Genomic DNA, 19,649 nt, shown 5'->3' with positions numbered 1-19,649 from the left:
CAGTATGTCGCAACCGCATAGACGACATAGAGTTGGTGGTGACGAACGAGAAAGGAGACGTGGTGGATTTCGCAGGTGCCACTACGACGGCCATCGTGGAGATCAACGTATAATAAATAACCATACATGTAAAATGGAGCAAATCGAAAGTTACGAATTGCAATCTTTCCCTCCCAACCGTCGCACGTTCGCCAATCTGAACGAAGCGAACAGGGAGATCGAATACGACGTGGACGTAGGCGACGGGTTCATTCATCCTCACAGAGCGGACCTCTACCTTCAATTCGACGTGGTGAAGAAAGAAAGCGAAGACGCGTTTCCTGCAGCAGCAAACTTGATACTCGTGGACAACTTCGTGCCTCACCTGTTCTCGCAGGTGGAGGTGAGGAAACACAACACCGTCATCGACAGAATAGATTATCCAGGCATCACGTCGACGGCAGTGGGAACTTTGAAATTATCCAAAACGGACGCAGCGTACTACCAGGCCGGGGGATTCGAAGCCGGGACCAAAATATCGACGAGAAGTCACACGGTGCTCTTTCCCATGCGTCTGCTGCCTGGTTTCTTCTCGGACTACAAGGAGATCATGTGGAAGGGAGGACTGAGGATCACGTTTCGAAGAGCGGCCAACGACAACGACGCACTCATGCGATACGCTACTTTGGGTCCGGACGGCACCACGCCGATAGCCAACACTTTACCCGAAGCAGCCAAGTGCGTCATCCGGAGCATGGAATTGAGAATGCCGGTGGTGGAATACGAAACAAATTACGCCCTCAAGTACAAAGCGGAGATCTTGAAAAGTCCACAGGTACCGATTCACTTTCACGGTTACCAGTGCGTGCAGAAGATGGCGTCGGGAAGTCACATGGAATTCGACGTGACGACACAGTTCAACAACATACAGTTCGACATGCCAGATTTCGTCGTAGTGCTTTTTCAGACCGGGAGGGACAAGAATCAGGAAAAAGATTCCAGCAAGTTCGACGACTGCAAGATCAAGAACGTTTATCTGAAGAATGGACGCAACGAAGTGTTCCCGCGCGAGAATTACAACCTCGACGTGACCAAAAACGATTACCTCAAACTTTACGAAGCGTTTTCGGCTTACAAACGCATGACCGAGGGAAGCGTGGACATGTACTACACGCCCAGCGAGTTCAAAGCACGGAGACCCATGACCGTCATCAACACATCTAAGAGAAAGAAGGTTGTGGTCAACGATCGAACCAACATCAAGGTCGTCTGCGAGTTCCACGATGCCTTGCCCGAGGATACCCTATGCAGTGTCATCCTGATTGCAGAGAAGTCCTTCGCCTACGACGTGAAGAACGAGAGGGTCACAGAGCAGTTTTAACAAGTTTTTAACATCTTTTCTTGCACAAATAAGAAATTTTTTGTACTAGCACAATCAGTTACAATAGCACAATACGAATTTCACTAGTTCAGATCAGTTACAAATGTCAATTTCATTAGTTATCAGTTACAATATCTTTTTTTGCACTATAGCACGAGACAATCAGAAAATTTGCACAAAAAATTTGTTGTTGTTTTTACACGTGAAAATTAACAATAAAATTTCTTTTATCCTTTCAGATGCTGTCGAAACATTAAAAACACATACACACACTAGAAAAAAAAAGCATGCAACTTTATTTGTAACACAAACATATTCTCCATCTTCATCAAGAAAATATTATAATAAACATAATTATTTTTATCTATATCTCACAATAAAACTCTATATCCAAAAATATCACAACATCAAATAACACTAGAGTCGTTAGTACACGTTGCATGCATTACGGAGGTCCTCTGTAGGGTTTCATGGAAGTTTGGGGAAAAAAAAAAAACACGTGAAACCCTACAGAGGTGGGGTAATCTATAACCGCAGCCATTAGAAAACCTTTACTTTTTTGGCTGGGCACCACGCACCCCTGGCGAGGTTATAGGGGCCAGGTCTCCTAAAAAACAACAATTATTATTTTGTTTGTTTGTTTGCGTCACAATACATACGCGCGTGTGTGTGTGTGTGTGTGTGGTACATCGTTCCCTCCCCGAGAGAGAAGTTTACGAAGGTCACGATATATAAACATTTGGCCCCGTTGATTCCAGCACTCCAACTTCATTTCTAATGTTGACAACAATATTCTAAAGGTAGAGAGAATGAGAGAATGAGAAAATAAGAGAATGAGAGAATGAGAGAATGAGAGAATGAGAGAATAAGAGAATGAGAGAATAAGAAAATAAAAAAATAAGAGAATGAGAGGATAAGAAGAAAGGTTTACGAAGGTTACGATATATAAACATTTGGTCCCGGACTTGGAAAATTACGATAAGATGCACTCATTCTTCAAAAAATAAGAAAATAAGAGAATGAGAAGATGAGAAGATGAGAGGAGAGGTTTACGAAGGTCACGATATATAAACATTTGGTCCCAGACTTGGAAAATTACGATAAGGTGCACTCATCTTTCAAAAAATAAGAAAATAAGAGAATAAGAAAATAAGAGAATGAGAGAAAAATAAGAGGATGAGAGGAGGATGAGAGGAAGATGAGAGAATAAGAGGAGAATGAGAGGGATGAGAAGGATGAGAGGATGAGAGCTCATCTTTCACTCATCACTGCCTTTTTGCGCCCGTGAAACATCGTCAGCGCAATAAATGAGGCGCGGAACGGGGAGAGAAAGTGAGTTTTTCAACTTTTTGTGGTCGTTTGGTCAAGAAATCAAAGTTGTTGTGGGATGCACATTTTTTATCTACTATTACCGGTTGCAAATGGCAGCCATTACAGCACTGTGCGTGGGTTTACTCCGTTTTTACTTGCCGATCTCGGAGGCTAAGGTTGACCATCCTTTTACTCCCAATTTACCCGTCGTTTCCGTTGGTGCAACAGATACTCAGCCGATTCGTGGGTCAACTCTGAGTTTACTCTTACTCGCGAGTAAATCGACGTTGGTGCAAACGGGCATGACAGACTTACAGTCGGGGCGCGATAAGAAGCGGTGTGCAATCAGAACGCAGAACGGCAGAACGTGACCAAATTCTGTCTGCTCGTTGGCTGCCATGTGGCTGGGGGTTTTCTACGTTGCCAAGTTCGCACAAACAGGCGGACAGGCTAATCAGCTGTTGGCGAGCTCGGGAAAAAATAAAACGTCACGTGAAATTAAGCACGTACGTATCAGTACGCTAATATATGTTATTTCCGTCGTAAAGTGATAAATTAACGAATCTAGAAGTTTGAATCTGAAGTTTCTTGTAGGTTAACGTTAACTTCCCGTGTGAATTTTACTTTCTGGCAAGCATGAAACATTTTCTCTTCCTGCTCTACACAGCAACCGAAAACCCTAACTGAAAGAACATCTGTTGTGTTTTTATTATGTTACATTGCAAGCATCAGCTACCGGCATCTATTTACTTGCGTTGTATCGTATCACAATTACCTACAAAAGAAAATGCGTCTTGTGTTATGATTGTTATGAACAACTTTGGCAAATCGTTCTCCTTTGATTTCATGCCACCTCTCTATGCCTTCTTTGTCACGCCGCGGCATTCGTCTTTTTCGCAGCTCGATACCGACCGCAGCTATACCCGCCTATATTTTTTTGTATACGAAACTCGCCCTTTGTTTTGTAATGACATGGAATTTATACTTCTGTGACATTGTTGAAACTTCAGCAATTTCTTGAAAATTAGGTCGAATTACGTATAAACAAATTACGTACAACTTGGTTTCGTTAACACGTTTTTAAATTATATTTTGCAGAACCTACAAAAAGTTTCCTCTAAAACAGAATTTCACAGAACTGAGTTACTGTATTACAGAGAAGAATTTATCAAGAACAAATCTGTTTGTGAATTGATTGATTGATTGAGTTGGTGTTTTAAATCCACTTTATGCACACTACAGCTAATCTGGAATGGACCTACACTTGGAAGGGAATTCAAACCACTTTGTGCCTCGACAGGGTATCGAACCCAGGACTACTTGATTACAAGGCGACGACGCTTACCCTACCACTGTACCATCGGGGAGGCACATGTGGGTGTGTGAATTGAGATAATTTGGGAAGCTACATGAGAATACAGGCTCTGTCAATATACAGAGTTCAATAAATTACAACGAAACGCTTGGCAATTGCTCGATTCGTTTCATAACATTAATGATACATTTGGTATTATTAATGCTTCGAGATACCTGTATGTAAAACATAAAAAAATGAATGAAAGAACAAAAGTAGTTAACGTTGTTCCTTCAAATATGAACAAAGTCGGAATGAGAACAATGGAAGGGTCCCGTTGTTGACTGTTTAACCAGATGTTTAATCCTACACGTGTTTCTGTGGGCTCGCGAAAATCCTGAAGTAGGTCAATCCAGCAATAGCGCGTCGCTACCAGAGTGGGTGGTTCCACGCCGGTTGCTAGCGCGTCCCGACTGTAGATATCAGATATCCGTCAGATATTCGAGACGAGACCGAGACTTATCCGGATAGCACGCCCCTGAAAACGAACAGGAATCATGCAGCTTCTACTTGCGTGTGTGTGTGTGTGTGTGTGAGTGTGTGTGAGCTCCCTTAAAGACTGAGTCTGAGCAATGAATCTAACGTGCCAGGAACACTTGCGGTGGGTGGAGGGAAGGGACGAGCAGATTGTTTGCCTGCTGGGGCTGCGGCTCTGTTCGCGCGGAAGTCAATAAGGGGCGCAACAGGTGGCGGTCTCCAGAACGCCCCTGGAGACACTCGAGACGCAGCCACGCACAGCAAGGCGCTCCTTGGAAATCCCAGCGAGTTAGGAAGGGAATTGGACCACTTCCAGTCTCCCCGCGAAGTGCCTGGAGCTTCACCTTATCATCCCCCACTGAGCAACGTACCTCGAATTCGATAATTGAGCCAGTGGCGTATCTGCTCTCTCATTTCGGGGGAGGAGTGAGCCGTAAGTTATATTTTAGCTGCGCAAATTTGCACGCGCCTGGAGCGCGGTGCTGATCATGTCACCTCCAAAATGGCCGAGAACAAGAATGCATAGGGCCCTACCACTAATAATAATATGGAATGATAGAATTGAAATCCTATACCTTGTCGTGGATTCGAATCCAATTCGTATTACTTATCTTATCCCTAGTTTTTAAGGCAAAGCAAAAGTATATTGTAATTGATTGAGTGATTGAATTGGGTAATTTTACTTAGCGTTTCTGCCACTTATGGCTAATTGCAAAGATGAGGATGAATGATGATGAAGTTTAATAGATAAAGGGGCAATCACAAACACATATGAACAGCATACAACACAAATCCTATACAGGATTGTATCGGCCATAGGTCCAGCCAGACGTCAGAGCCTCGATAGTCTGCAAAATGCAGTCTAGGGTGTACTACGTGGAAGTGAGGTGAATTCCTCTGTAAAACCCAGAGTTTTTTGTGTAGCTAATTATATTTTTTGTATGTGTCACATACCAAGGTGATGCAAGTCTGACGGCAATTACAGTCTTCTACGTCAACCCGTCTGGTACCTAGAGCAATTCAAAGATGGCGCAACGACTTGAACATTACTCCAAGGAGGAGGTACGCAGTGTTACATTTATGGCTCAAGGGAAAGAAACCATCTGAAATTCATCGAGAATTGTTGGAGGTCTATGGAGAGAGTGTTATGTCGCAGAAACAAGTGCACGTGTGGTGTAACTCATTTGCAAGTGGTAGAGTAGTGTGACAGATGATGACTGAAGTGGCAGACCAGCAACGTCCATCACCGACAGCAATGTGCGAGACGTGGATGCAAAGATTCGTGAAGACAGAAGAGTCAGGTTGCATGTCATTGCTGATGCATTGAACATCTCATATGGTTCAGTGAGGAGTATCGTCATGACCAACTTGGCTTCAGGAAAGTGTGTGCGCGCTGGGTGCCCAAAAATCTGAGGACCAAAAACACCACCGAATGGGCATTTCCCTGACCCACCTCACACGATATGCCCACGAAGGCAGTGGTTCCTATGTCGAATTTTAGTGTGATACCATGTGTCAAACATACTAGTTTCATAATTTTTTTCTATGCACGTTTTTCAATAAATCGAAAATTCACATTACTTTTTGATACGTATATTTCATGTCCGAGGTGTTAGGTGCGACCTTCTAGAAAGGCATCCAAAAGTCAAACTCGCTCCAACGTACACCCTGTCCCAACTATCTCTGGAACACGCAAACGAAAGCAAGTCTCTGCGCAAGTAGTGACGAGAGATGGCTCCACCAATGAACACGTGGGAGGGAACTGAATTGCGTTTAGGGGGAAAGCCTTCGTAGCAGCGTGTATTGCTTCGCTCTGCCCACTCGATTTCTTACCCTTCTCTGACGCTATGGCAGGCTTTGCTCCAGAGATAGCTGAGGCAGGGTATAGTACAACCTGGTAACTGCAATATGGCGGGCCAACGAGGCTCTGGCGTCTTGACGTACGGCCAGTATAATCCTCAGTAGGGCTTTGTTGTCCTCCAATGTGTTGAGTGCCCCTTTACAGCCTCAGCTTTTAATAGGTAAGGATATTTTAGTCCTCAGAGACAGTTTAGTTTTAGCTCGTTTAAGCAATGAGTGAATGAATTAGCTTTAGAAATTGAATAAGGAAGTGTAGTCCACGCGTTCATTTCGTTAACGTCGAAGAACTGAAGAAAGCCGCCGCCACGAACGTGGGTGGGGATAAACAGCGGGCGAGTTCTTTTCGTCCAATCACACTCAACCTTCAGCCAATGATCGCAGCTGTCATTCTGCTCGTCTACTCCACGTGGAGTCCTTCCTTGAGCCAATGGGCGCAGCTGTCATTCTGCCCGTCTGCTCCACGTGGAGTCTCAGTCACATGACTGCGGATACGCTGTTGCCGTACTTTGCAACTTCAATGTGGAGACCGTGGGAAGGCGGAGGGACAAGGTGGCGTAGAGTAGATGTGTGGCAACACTGTGCGTTCAATGTGATTGTTGCAGCGGGTGGGCGCGCTCCGTCGACTTCAAAGCCAGCCGGTCGTTAACGTAGTTAGCACGTCGACTATAACAGACATGTTATTTTCTTTTTAAAGGCCTGTCCTTCATTTGGTTTTAGTTAAGGAGTATATACCAGTATTCCCTGACGGGCAAATCAAATAGCCTGTGCTGAATGGCCACAATATGAAAATCAACCAATCAATCAATCGAGTATTATTTAAGTCCATTTCATGCTCATGAATACTCTGTCCCTCTTATATCTGAAGCAAGCGAACGAAAACAAGTCTGCTCAAGTAGTGACGCGAAACGGCTCCAACCATGAACACTTGAGAGGGAATGGGATTGCGTGGAGGGGATGAAAGCGACTGCAGTCACCAGCCTTGTGTACAGCTTCGCTCTATACACTCGATTTCTCCCCTTCTCAACCGCTATGCGGGGCCCTGCTCCAGAGTATAGAGTAATCATGCTGCGGGACTTATGATTCGAAGCACATTGTAATGTCCAAACCAGGAATGACTTGAATAAAAAGGCGACACAGGTTTCCAATCCTTGAATTGATTGCGTTGTTGTTTTAAGTCCACTTTATGCACAGTAAGGCTAATCGGGACTGAACCTACAGTTTAAAGTAGGATCCGAACCACTACGTGCCTCCACAGGGTATCGAACCCGGGACCAGGACCACGCTACCACTGCGCCATCTGGGAGGTACCCCAATCCTTGAAGAAAGTTGTGATAAAGTGGGGGGCATAACCCCATTAACCCCACTTCGGCGCGGCACAACCCTAATTTCTCGTCACGCCTTCCTTGGTCGCAATACAGGAAGCGACGGGGCAGGAAGAGGATGTCATCGCCGCCGTTTCTCGCTTCCCTCTCCCCTAGGAGTTATGCAGCCGCGGAAAGGTCACCCAAGCATACGGATGTCCCAGGTAAGACAGCTTAAAGGGGAGAGGAGGGGGGAGGCGGACACCTCCCGGTTGCCGCGCAGAAACGCCAGCTATTGATTGGTCGGCTGCTCACCCACGCCTCCGCCAACCACCAACTGTTGAATTCAGTTTCTCCCGGGCAACTACTACAGAGACATCTGTCGGCCTTCGCCGAGTCGTGCAGTCTTTGTTTGAACCGTCCTGGAACAATCACCGGAGGCGCAACTGGGACAGCCACAGGTACCCCGAATCTCCTCGTCGCAGAGAGAGGTAAGTAAGGTCATATTCAACAGGTGTCATGTGTCAACTTCTCCTATTGGATCTCAATCCTTATTGGCCACTTGAAAACTTTGCTCCATATTTAAATACCCAGCTCGCGTCATTGTCACTTTCAAATTTTTCTGCACATCTTGGTGTACCCAGACCATTCATAAGTAGAATCTAAACTTCGTTTCCTCAAAATCTCTACAAAAGATTGGGTGCAAGAATTAATGAGTTATTGAAATGATTTAATTTACTTCGCGATTATGCCACTTTTGGTTATTGCGATTGATTGATTGATTTGCTTTATTTTCCTTCGCTTTTTGCGCCACTTTTGGCTAATTTGAGAAGATGTGGATGAGTGATGACATGGTGAAATTGATGAATGGACACTCACAAACATCCATGCCCAGGACGGGATTCGAACCCGGGACCCCTGGAATAATTGTGAAGATGAGGGTAAGTGGTGATAAGATGAAATAGACTAGGAGACAAAACACAACAGTCCCATCCAGTCGCCAGAGCCTCGATAGTCTACAAAATGCAGTCCATAGTGTACAAAGTAGACGTGAGGTTGGCATTTTGGAACCTCTTACACCCCTTTGGTGAAAGTAGACGGATTTTTTTTGTTCTTCTACGGGTGCAAGGGTAAATTTACCAGCAAAATGACTATAATTTGAGCCTTTGTGAAGAACTTTATGGAGTGTTGGGATAAGTTTGGGGTTAGATTAGGGTGTGTTGAGGGCATGTGGATAAATCATTGCGAGATAAAATGGCAAATTTAGCACTTAGAAATTGAAAAGAGATACCTCTCTCTTCTCAGAAACATGACAAGGGAAGCTAGTGTTTCTACAACAAAAAAGTTACTTAATATGCTCCGAAATTATATTTTTTGCAGCTGTATTTCCTTATTTTATGTCTCTTCTCTGACTCTTTATGCTAACCTCGACGATGAGAATGAAATTGATGAACGGATACTCACAAAGGAATGTTCATACCTTGCTAGTATTCGAACGCAGAACTTTCGATTGAAAAAAAAATAGAATGACCGGACCTATATCATTCCTTTTCAATGTTTACGAAAATTGCACAAGAAATTGAACGAAAACAATTGTAAAGATGATTAATTTTAACCTTGAAGAGTTGTCTTTAAGGTACATAGCGGAGTGGTTAGCACAGCGCGCTACGACGTCAGTGATTCCGGGTTCGAATCCCGATCTTGGCGTGGGGGATCATTGTGAGTGTCACTGGAGGTCCACCTGGAGGCACATAGTGGTTCGAATCTCACTTTAAACTGTAGGTCCAGTCCCGATTAGCCTCTCTGTGCATAAAGTGGACTTAAAACAACAAATCAATAAATAAATTTGGTCCTATCATCACTCATCTTCATCGTCGCGATTAGCCAAAATCAGAATAAAAGGGATGTAAAATAAGCTATCAGTCAATCAAATCTAAGGGACATAGAGGTAATGTGGGATACTTTATAACAGAAATACGCATTGTAATATAATGAAGAGTTACTTGAAATTACAAAAGCGCTGGTAAATAACAAAAATACAAAATACAAGTTTTTGCCCCACATGAGACAATGCGATACTGACTTTTGGGACACTGTACATACTCCCTCCCGGGAGTGTCTGGAGCAAGTGAAGGAAAACTAGTCTTTACGCATGTAATGACTGGGGACGGCTCGACCAATGAACACATGCGAGAGAACGCGATCGTATAGAGGAGGGGGGAGGGACTGCTATCAGTCCTTGCAGTAGCGTGTACTGCTTCGCTCCGCCCACTCGCTTCCTCCCCTTCTCTACGGTTATGCGCGGCCTTGCTCCATAGGTATAGAGCATAGGTATCTACACAGCGGTTCATTGGTTCTTTCGTTGAGAACTCAACTATGCTACCACTAATATTCGCTCTTTGTACTTCACGCTTTATTAAAATCAACTTTTGGGGTCGTCCCGATGGTGTAGTGGTAACGTCGTCGCTTTGTAATCAAGGGATTCCGGGTTCGATACCCATCTTTGAATTGTAGGTTGAGTTCCGAAGAGTCTGTGTGTGTACAAAGCGGACGCTATACAAAAACTAAAAAGAATCGAAAGAAACACTGAAGGAAACAATATTTATATCGAAAAGCCTTTCTTCAATTACAGTTGTCAAAATTCTACAACCAGAGCGAATTCATACAAGCATATTTTATTCCAAAGTCAACAAACTCTTATACTGCGGGACACGAAAATATGAGTTTCAAGGTCAATGTTCTCCCGACGGCGTTGCCTCACTTGTAACTTCGTCTTGACACGAACCAGTACAGTTTTTTGATGTCAGTGATTCGGTAATGTTGGCTGTTGCTATTACCATGTGTTACACTAGTACTGCCGATGACAATGAAAACGCCCCTCATACAGAAGGTTGTTCGTGGTAACAAACTGAAACAGCTGTAACTGATGAAAAACCACGCCCCCACCTGCGGTGATGTTTGATGTGGTGGCCAAGAGCGCGAGCTATCACTCTGCATCTCAGTTTCTAATGCAGCAAGCTGGTGTGAAGTACAGTGATGTCCAGTTTATTCCGCTCCTCCTGGCAGGCTTTCCAGAGACCGTCCACGCTTCGCGGTTGTCTGCATCTAAGGGCCCTTTTCAATAACCCAAATGCACATAAATCCATTGGCGATGCATCAGGTGATTTAGCAGGGATATCGCTGAAGGGTGGAATGTATTCCCGTTTCTCTTTATATATTCTCCATGAATTGGCGGGTTGAAGCAGACATATGGCTTGAAGCCTTATCCTGATTCAGCCAGACCTTAGTGGAATCTGCACCATACAGAGCTAGGATTTCTGAGTGAAAAACTGGGGTCGGGCCGTGAGTCTGAATAGGCCGAGTTGACTTTCACATTTGTAGCCACCTGGCGAATGGTTAACTTGCCCTTGTACAGTCAACGGCAAAGATAATGGTAAGCAAATTGTCGTTGGATGTATGTAGCAGTATCCTGCGATGCACATCAACCCCTTGGAGAAACTTTCCTTCGTCTTCCGATATCATCTTACAACCTCTTTTACACCCCGTGGTTGGTAATATATTGCCTCATCTAATGTGACAAGAAACATAAACTTTTCACCGGCCAGGTGGCGCGTTCATGCAACGTTCGGCTGTTCGTGGCACGTTCTGCAATGTGCAGGAGCAGCAGATAGTGAACTAGGCGTGTATGTCGCTTTGCAGGTTCAAACCCCGGTTGATAATGGTGTTGACAATTGTCACGGAGATCCCCAATTTCACTGCAATCGCTCTCTGCGGTGCTGTTTTCGGGCCGGAGACTAGGGCCTTCACCTTCCGAGTGATCTCCGGATTCCAGTTGATGGCTGGTCGTGGATGTGGATGTTTCTTGCCCTCTGGAATCAGCACTCTCCTTACCTTGTTTAAGCAGCACACATGAGATGCCCTTCTTGGAGATGGTGAAACCACGCCTCTTACATTGCTTGATGATCTCGCAATACGAGTATTTTGCATACTAAAGGGCGATGATGTACTCTTCCCAGAATGGTTCGATTTTCGGCGCCATTCTACGCGCATGACACTCGAACACAATGCTGTACACTCATACTGCCGCATTTCGCGTCTCTTCCGTAAGTTTACACGTGGCGCTACTGTGGCCTTCGCAACTTGCTACCATAGATCGCGAACAACCTTCTGTACTCCACAGAAACGAGAGAAAGTATCTAAGTGGATGGTTTCTCAAGTTTTAAAAGAATTGGATTGGATTGATTTGTTGTTTTAAGTCCACTTTATGCACAGTAAGGCTAATCAGGACTAGACCTACAGTTTAAAGTGGGATCCGAACCACTATGTGCCTCCACCGGGAACCGAACCCGGGACCCCTTGATTACAAGGCGACGACGCTACCACTGCGCCATCGGGGAGGCAAAGTTTTAAAAGATGGAAAAGAGTCGTTGGCGAAAGGTGAGCTGAATTTCTGTATTCCGACAGGTAGAAAATAGCCCAGGAAAAAGCGAATACAAATTTCGTTGAAAATCCTCAGACCTTTCCGCTCCCTCCAGTTTGCAACACTGCGAACCAACGTCGCTGCGAAGAATGGAGTGGGGAAATGTTGTGTGAGATGCGCAACAGCTATTTGCAGCGTCTTGTTTTTAAACTTGTCAAGTTATACTATTAATATTAAACAAATTTAAAAGCTGACTGGAGACTCATGTGTTGTTGGAAAACCATTAAAAGGACCATGGATAATGCGAAAGGAAATTAAGTCCATTTACACTCCATAAAGACACTACAAAAGAGGAAACAATATAACCGGATTAGATTAGTTTGATGAGAAAATAGTGCGTAGATCTGCTTTTAATTTTACGATCATGGAGAATATCCAACTGCTGAAAAGATTAGACTTGATTTTTTAAAAAAATCGGGGTTAAAAGAAACGTGTTAAGATTTCTGCAGAATTTAAAGAAATAGTAAAACATTAAGCACAAATATATATATATATAATAATATTAAGTATGAAGTGCAAAATAATAACGTAAAAGTGTAAAATATTGTAATCAGTGAGAGAGGGCATGTTTTTCCAGGGCTCATGCATGTAAAGTCCAGTTAAAAGAGATTTCGTTTAGTGTTCTATGAGCTGTGTTAATAAGAATGGATCATTCTGCCAAACTGTTTTAATTATCATCGTACAGTACGTCCCAACATATATACTTTTCATCATTCTTCATAAATCATCATCATCGTCGTTATAGAAGAAAAACGTGACGTAAAATGTCAACAAACTCCAATCATCATACATTCTCTTCTTTACCAGTGTTCCGACTGAAACGAACTAGGGATTTGTTGTTTTTAGGCGATAATTATTCTATTTGAAAATTCACGAGAACGAAGGGTTACATAACTGAATTTTATAGGCTCATGCGTCAGCGATTGTGTCAATTTTCCATTACGTAATTAAATGTACGCAATTTAAATTTGCCTTACATCAATGAATAGGTGAAATGAACCACACACTGCTGTTTCATTTCATTGTTTCCCTATCAAACTAAATACGGTCCGTTTCACAAGTCCAACATAAATGAATAGGGGAAATGAACCAATCTGAACACGCTGCTATTTCAGCCCATTGTTCAACCTTCCCAATACATAACGTCCGTTTAACAAGTCCTGCATAAACGAAGGAAAATGTAAAGCAGTTGGCGTTAGTTTCAGGTCACCGGATCATCTCCCGAAGAGCAAATTGGTGAGCAGGGTTCTTCCAAGCGCACCCTGGGGCTACACCCCCTCCCCTTTTCAACACGAAAAATCTACCCCGTGAAAAATGAATGCCTCGTTTCAATTAGAGAAGGAAGTGGGAAGACGTTACGCCCCTCCCCCCGATCAACTATTTTCGACTTCAAAATGAAAGAGCGAGTTCATTTCAATCTCTCCCTCTGCCAGACAACTGTGGTGTGTGTTGATCAGAGAATTGTAAAATTGTATTTCTTCCTTCTTTTAAGCTTCTCTGCAGGATCGTTTTTACGGGAACCCGGAAAAAAAGTTCCCAAGTAATATTTCTTTAAAATGAGTATTGCAGCACTAACATTAAATAAGCTGCTTGTTGAATTATATGACGTACTTTCATTTGTTTTTGTCGAAGTTGAAAAAATATAGCATTGGAATAATTCACTTTTACGTTGACAGTGTCTACGAAAATCAATTGATAATAATAATATGCGTCAGATAGTAATCTGGGGACTTTATTTTTGTTACGTTAAAAATCTTGCATTTCGTATGTAGTTTGACAGTGTCTGCCTTCCTAGAACAGCTTTTTAAAACAAAATTAGGAGTTTTACCTAGAAATATGGTAGATATACTCATATTTACGCCCCTTTATTGCCTTTTTATATCCTAATAACAATAATAATGTCTTGACGGTCACTCGACCATTCTCGCGTGCTTCACCGATGGCGTAGTGGTAACGTCGTCACCGCCCCCCAAATATTTTTGATTGATTTATTTTACTTTCATTTTTTGCCACTTTTGGCTCATGATAATGAGTGATGATATGATGAAATTGATGAAGATAAACTCACAAATATCACTCAAACCAGGCCGGGATGCAAACCCAGGACCTCTGGCGCCGTAGTGCGATATAATAACCACTCCACGACGGAGGTCGGGCCCAAATATGGTGACCACGTCCTACTTGTTGTATGTATCTACGGATTTCATTCCTCCCAAATATTTACATAATGTACACTGTATATTGAAACAGATTTCAAACATCTATGCAATATATAACGAAGGCCACGAACTCATCTTCGGTTATCGTAGCATCACAGCTGCAAACAGCAACCAAACAAGCCTCGCCGATGGAGCAGTGGTGCGTCGTCGCATTGTAATCAAGAAGTCCCGGGTTCGATACCCGGTAGAAGCATATAGTGGTTCGGATCCCACTTTAAACTGTAGGTCCAGTCCCAATTAGCCTTACTGTGCACAAAGTGGACTTAAAACCCCAACTCAACAAGCAACCAAACAAAAGTTTGCATGAGGATACAAAGAACATTTTTTAAAACCCCGACAGAAACAGAGCGTTTGTAACGCCTCCAAGATTAAACGTCCGGTGTAATCATTTCTCATGCATGGAATTCATTTCCACAAAGCGTCAAAGTTGACTTTGATGCAGCCTTTCTCCCCCACCCTCTATCTCCACCCCCGCCCTCAGCGAGCGCTTTCATATTTAACCGAGCGCCGAGGCTGCATCTTAGATTCATCCCATCCGCATAACAAATAGAGTTTGCACGTTGCTGAGCCGCTTTTGGTGTCGAATTTTGAGATTAATGCTTTTGAAGTTTTAGCGCAGCGTGTTCCTGGAAGGGAAGTGCAACGGCCAAAGAACGCGCTTGTACAGGTTATGGTCCAACCGCAACATTGCCATCTTGTATTTTATAAACATAAATTTACATGTAGCTCATATAATATGAGCAGGACTTATATAGAAACCAGGGTTGGAAACATGATTACATAAGAATTATAAAAACAGCCTTAAAAATTAAAAGAAAATGACTTAATATTATTAATAGTATTAGCTATAAAATTTATTTAAATCAAAATATACACGTGTGTGCTGTAGAGCGAGTAGCGTTGTAATAGGGGCGGAAAGGTGGAAGTGAGAGAGACAGGACCCCCTTAATAAAAGAATAAACAACGCCTAGAAGATTCTGAAGTTCTCAGAACTCTCTTAAATCCGCATCACACGGAACTGGATATCCAGTAGGTATGCCCTAGTTGGCGCTGGACTGGTTACCCATTTGCTAGTTTTCGCCTTACACTATACTTATCAGCGTACTTGTCGATAGACTTTTGTTCACATCTAGAGAGGGCACGAGTGAAGTTGTAATGGAGGCCGCGTGAGATGTAAACAATGTATCACTTCACATTTTTAAAAGCCGATAACTATTCAACCGAGAGGAATAACGTTCCGTATAAAATGTTATTAGCTACAACACAATGGCGCCGCTTAAATACATACTTTACAACGTTTACTGTACACGTATGGAAGAATATTTTAGTTGTTTCAAATGTAAACACCGTGCACTCAGCACAGATGGTGTAACTGAACGCGTCTTTCATGCTGTATACGTTATACATTGCTGGAGTAACACTCGGAAACCACAGACAAAAGCGCTCTTTTGCACACTCACAGATTATCTTCACATGGCGAAACTTCGCTCTGATTGGCTGTTCCACAGAATCCAGTCGAGGAAAGCAAGTAGCAATTAGAACATGTCCTATTCCTCCAAACCAGTCAAGCAGTCAGCCAGGTGGCAATGATTTCTACCTAGAAAGTCAGTTCAGCGCCAACTAGGGCATTCCTACTAGAAATCCAGTTCCGTGTGACAGGGGCTTTAAAGTCAACAGAGGTAAAAGAAGCGTGGAAATATCAAAATTATTCTCTTTCTATTCCGTTTCCAGTGCATCACTGGTGTAACACTCTTCATATTTAATTGCAAATTCAGGTTTAATATCAAACTTTATGATTTTACCTAACAAGGTGTCAATATTTATTCAGATTCAGTCACTATTTCTATGATAATTTCCACACGGTTAAGTGGCAGTTATCTCGAACTAAAGTGATGCAATGAAATTGCATATATCTTACCTTTGATCTATTTCAATTAATATTGAAATGTTTTAGTCACTGTTTCAGTGAACTTCGTTCATTTGAAATGGCAGGACTGTTTGTCTTTCCAGATTTGTCACGAAAGTTACTGAAAAGGTAATTATGTTATGAGTACGAGTATTATACAAATTAACAACAGCCAACCTCCGTGGCAGAGTGTTCAGCACAGCGCGCTACGACACCAGTGACCCCGAGTTCCATCCCGGCCTGTACATGGATGGCCTTTGTGTGTGAGTGTTTCTTCATCAATTTCATCATATCATCACTCATCCTTATCTAAGTGATTAGCCAAAGATGGCAGAAAAGCGAAGTAAAATAACTCAAACCAATCAAAACAAGGAGAAGGCTACAAAGCAGGTGGCGTTTTCCATTCGGATATCTAACATATGTACACCCTGCATATAATATAAGCATTAGCTCTCAAGCCACAAATAAATTAATTCTATTGAATGGCTCGGGTGTAGAACATGGCAAGTGACATTTTGGTCATTTCTGAGTTCATTAAGAAAAAAGTGATTAGAAGCTATACTGGAGATAAATTGTTTTCGTGTTGTGTTTACCAATTTCAGAAAGCTTCTCTGAGTCCAATACAAATTGTATGACATTGAAATTTCACTCACATTTTACTTTGTAACTCAAAAATTACCAAAATGTCACTTAACAATTTTACACCCGAGTTCTTCATAATACCTATTTTGAAACACGTGGAATTTCATTTTCGGACATTTATCATATACACACCCTGTATATAATATAAATTTTACGATAAACTTTTCGATGGTTGTTGCGCATGCATGCAAGACGGGAAAAAACACAGGCTATTATGTCTGCGGGCAACAACAATGTCCTGACGTGGACAATATTGACCAGGAAGAGCTTCCGCTGAAGGATGGAGAGGAGAAGGCCGCTCGTGTCGACGGGTCCGGACAGAGGCGTCTCTGAGAATCGTGTTTCGTGTTTTCCCACTTTAGCCGATAGCGAGACTGCAAAAGGGAGGGTAGCATCCTCCCCGTGTTTGTCTTTAATTAACCGAACGAACCTCCGGAGCTCAATCTCTCGTAGGAAGAGTAATTGCAAGAATGTTTCCTCAAGAAATGAGCTTCTTTGCGAAGGATCTCCAAGTTACAACGAGCGACGGCTAAGTTACTGACAAAAATAAGAATTACTGTTTTGCTGAGAAAGCTTGCAAAATACAAAATATCACTCAGCTTCCGCTGCCAGCTGAAAACTAGATTCCTTTTTGTTGTTATTTCCCACAAACTCATATTATTTTATTAATCTCTCAGGTGTTTACGTACGTCATCGGATTCGGTTTTCCTTTACTGAATGTACAGTCACACAATAAGGGGGGAACCCCCGAATACAACCAAACCTCCACCCGTATGCATTCGAGGGCATACGCTTGTCCCAGTGCCTCTGCAATAAACTGGGACGTCTTTTGCTCGAATTACGGTTCCCCCGTTATCGTTGTGCACTACTATTTTATTGATAATTGCAGATACATAGGACTGAAAATAAAAAGAAAACAATACAAGATTAAATAACATAGTTAATAAATTGAGTTACATTACATTACATTTGTAGACAGTACAATGCTATACATTTTTCCACGTGAATAAGTATCTTCCGTTACATATTGTTTGTATTACAATTTTAGGTGATATGCTGTAATGTGTGGTGATCTAGCATGTACCGGATCCCGGGCATCAGGATCTATGAGTGAGAAGTTTTTGGAGCTCGCACGCCCTATACATTACATAATATTGTTTATTGATGCATCTTGCATCAGGAGCCGGCAACCGAGAGCGGGTGAGCTCTTGGTTTAAGACCATTTATTTTTACGTTTTGCAATTATTGTTGTCAAAGAATGCTCCACCCCAGAGGCTAGGTGTTCCGCTGTCGGTGTCCAGCCCCCATCTGTACAACAGTTTGGGATTTGGAGTTGGTAAAGAGTGATTATAGCGCGCGCGAGTTTCCTTAGAACGGGTATGTGTGGTTTCTTAATGCTTTGAGATAAAAATTATATATGAGATAATAATAGATATAAAAATTTAAAAGAACATAATAAAAAAGAAGAAGAAGAAAAATATTTTAAGCACTGGAGTTCCAGCGTAGTGAAAACATGGTGCTGAAAGTGTAGATATATGGTGATAAATATGAAACTGAAATATAAGACACTGGAGTACCAGTGCAGGGATAAAATGTGTAAAGTGCACTTTAGCATGGCAATTTAAAGATATGTGTTTTGTTTGTATCTGATGAGGATATTTATATGAGTTAGAGGATTAATTTAGATGTTTGATGTTCTGGATGCAGCCACCCTTATAAGGTAGTCTTTATGTTTCTCACCAGGCATTCTGATTGGACGAATTCTCCTACGCTCCTCAGCTTCCTGCCTTCCCAGTAAGACAGCGAAGAATCTTCTTCTAGAAGCATTTTCCGGAGCTTCCTCCACTTCTTACACTTCGTCTCCTTCTGCCTCCTGTTCGTCCAGCCGAGCCGGTGCGGGAGGCACATTCCTGGTGTGTGAATTCCTTGCCGGTTGAAACCTGATATTCCTTACTTCTTCATTGTGTCTTGCCGGGATGGGCGCTTCCGGTTGGGGATTTTGGAGCCGAGTATTAAATTTTCTTTGTTCTTCTAATGATACTGCGTTCGGCAGGGCTCTAAGCTTGTCCAACTGCTGAGGACATAAGAGTGTTTTGATGTCAGTGGTTGGTAGTTCCCGTCTTAGTCGTTTGATCTCTTCACCAGCTGCCTGGCAGAAGAAGACTTTGTGTTCTGGCGTATCTCTTATCACACCACATGCGCTGCACGCAGGTGTGGGTCTGCTGCCTATTCGGCAGAGAGGCGTACCATATGGGCCGTGGCCTGTCAGAAGATGTACGAGTCCTCTTGAATATTGATTGCTGGCTAGTTTATTGTATCTGATGTTTTGCACAAAGCTATATACTCTTCTTCCATTCTCAGCAGTTTCCCACTCCATTTGCCATTCATTTGTCAATCTTGCTCTTATATCGTGTAGGGTAGGGAGGAAGATTCCAACACATTTCGTCAATTCCTGTTCATCTCCTTTCCTGAACTGGTATTTGGCTGCTCGCCATCTCACTTCCTTATCTAGTGGTATGTTACCAGTTACGGCAAGGAGCGCCTCCGTGGAGGTCGTGCCAAATGCTCCCGTCACTCTCAGGAGTATTCTCCTTTGTGAGGATCGAAGTACCCTAACATTCTTCTTATTTTTGCGTCCACCCACCCAGACCGAGGACGCATATGTGGTAATCTGTTCATATATGGACTTTATGTATGTATCCATGATGCCTGGTGGCAGATTATAGTTTTGGGCTGCCA

General features: G+C 42.8%; 1 protein-coding gene across 1 annotated transcript in view; it reads left to right on the top strand.

Moving 5' to 3' along the window:
* Positions 1 to 8,069: 8,069 nt before the first annotated feature.
* The window catches only part of LOC145999408 (ras-related protein Rap1), a 214,415-nt gene continuing 202,835 nt past the window's right edge, over positions 8,070 to 19,649 (top strand). The window contains exon 1 of the mRNA XM_083136362.1: positions 8,070 to 8,154. The gene's annotated coding sequence lies outside the window, so the exon portion shown is untranslated. The remainder of the gene's footprint in view (positions 8,155 to 19,649) is intronic.

The sequence above is a fragment of the Lepisma saccharinum genome, chromosome 15 (assembly GCF_977018435.1).
Source record: "Lepisma saccharinum chromosome 15, izLepSacc3.1, whole genome shotgun sequence".
NCBI lineage: Eukaryota > Metazoa > Arthropoda > Insecta > Zygentoma > Lepismatidae > Lepisma > Lepisma saccharinum.
The sequence above is the reverse complement of the archived record's forward strand: the minus strand, read 5'-3'. Positions and strand labels throughout refer to the sequence as shown.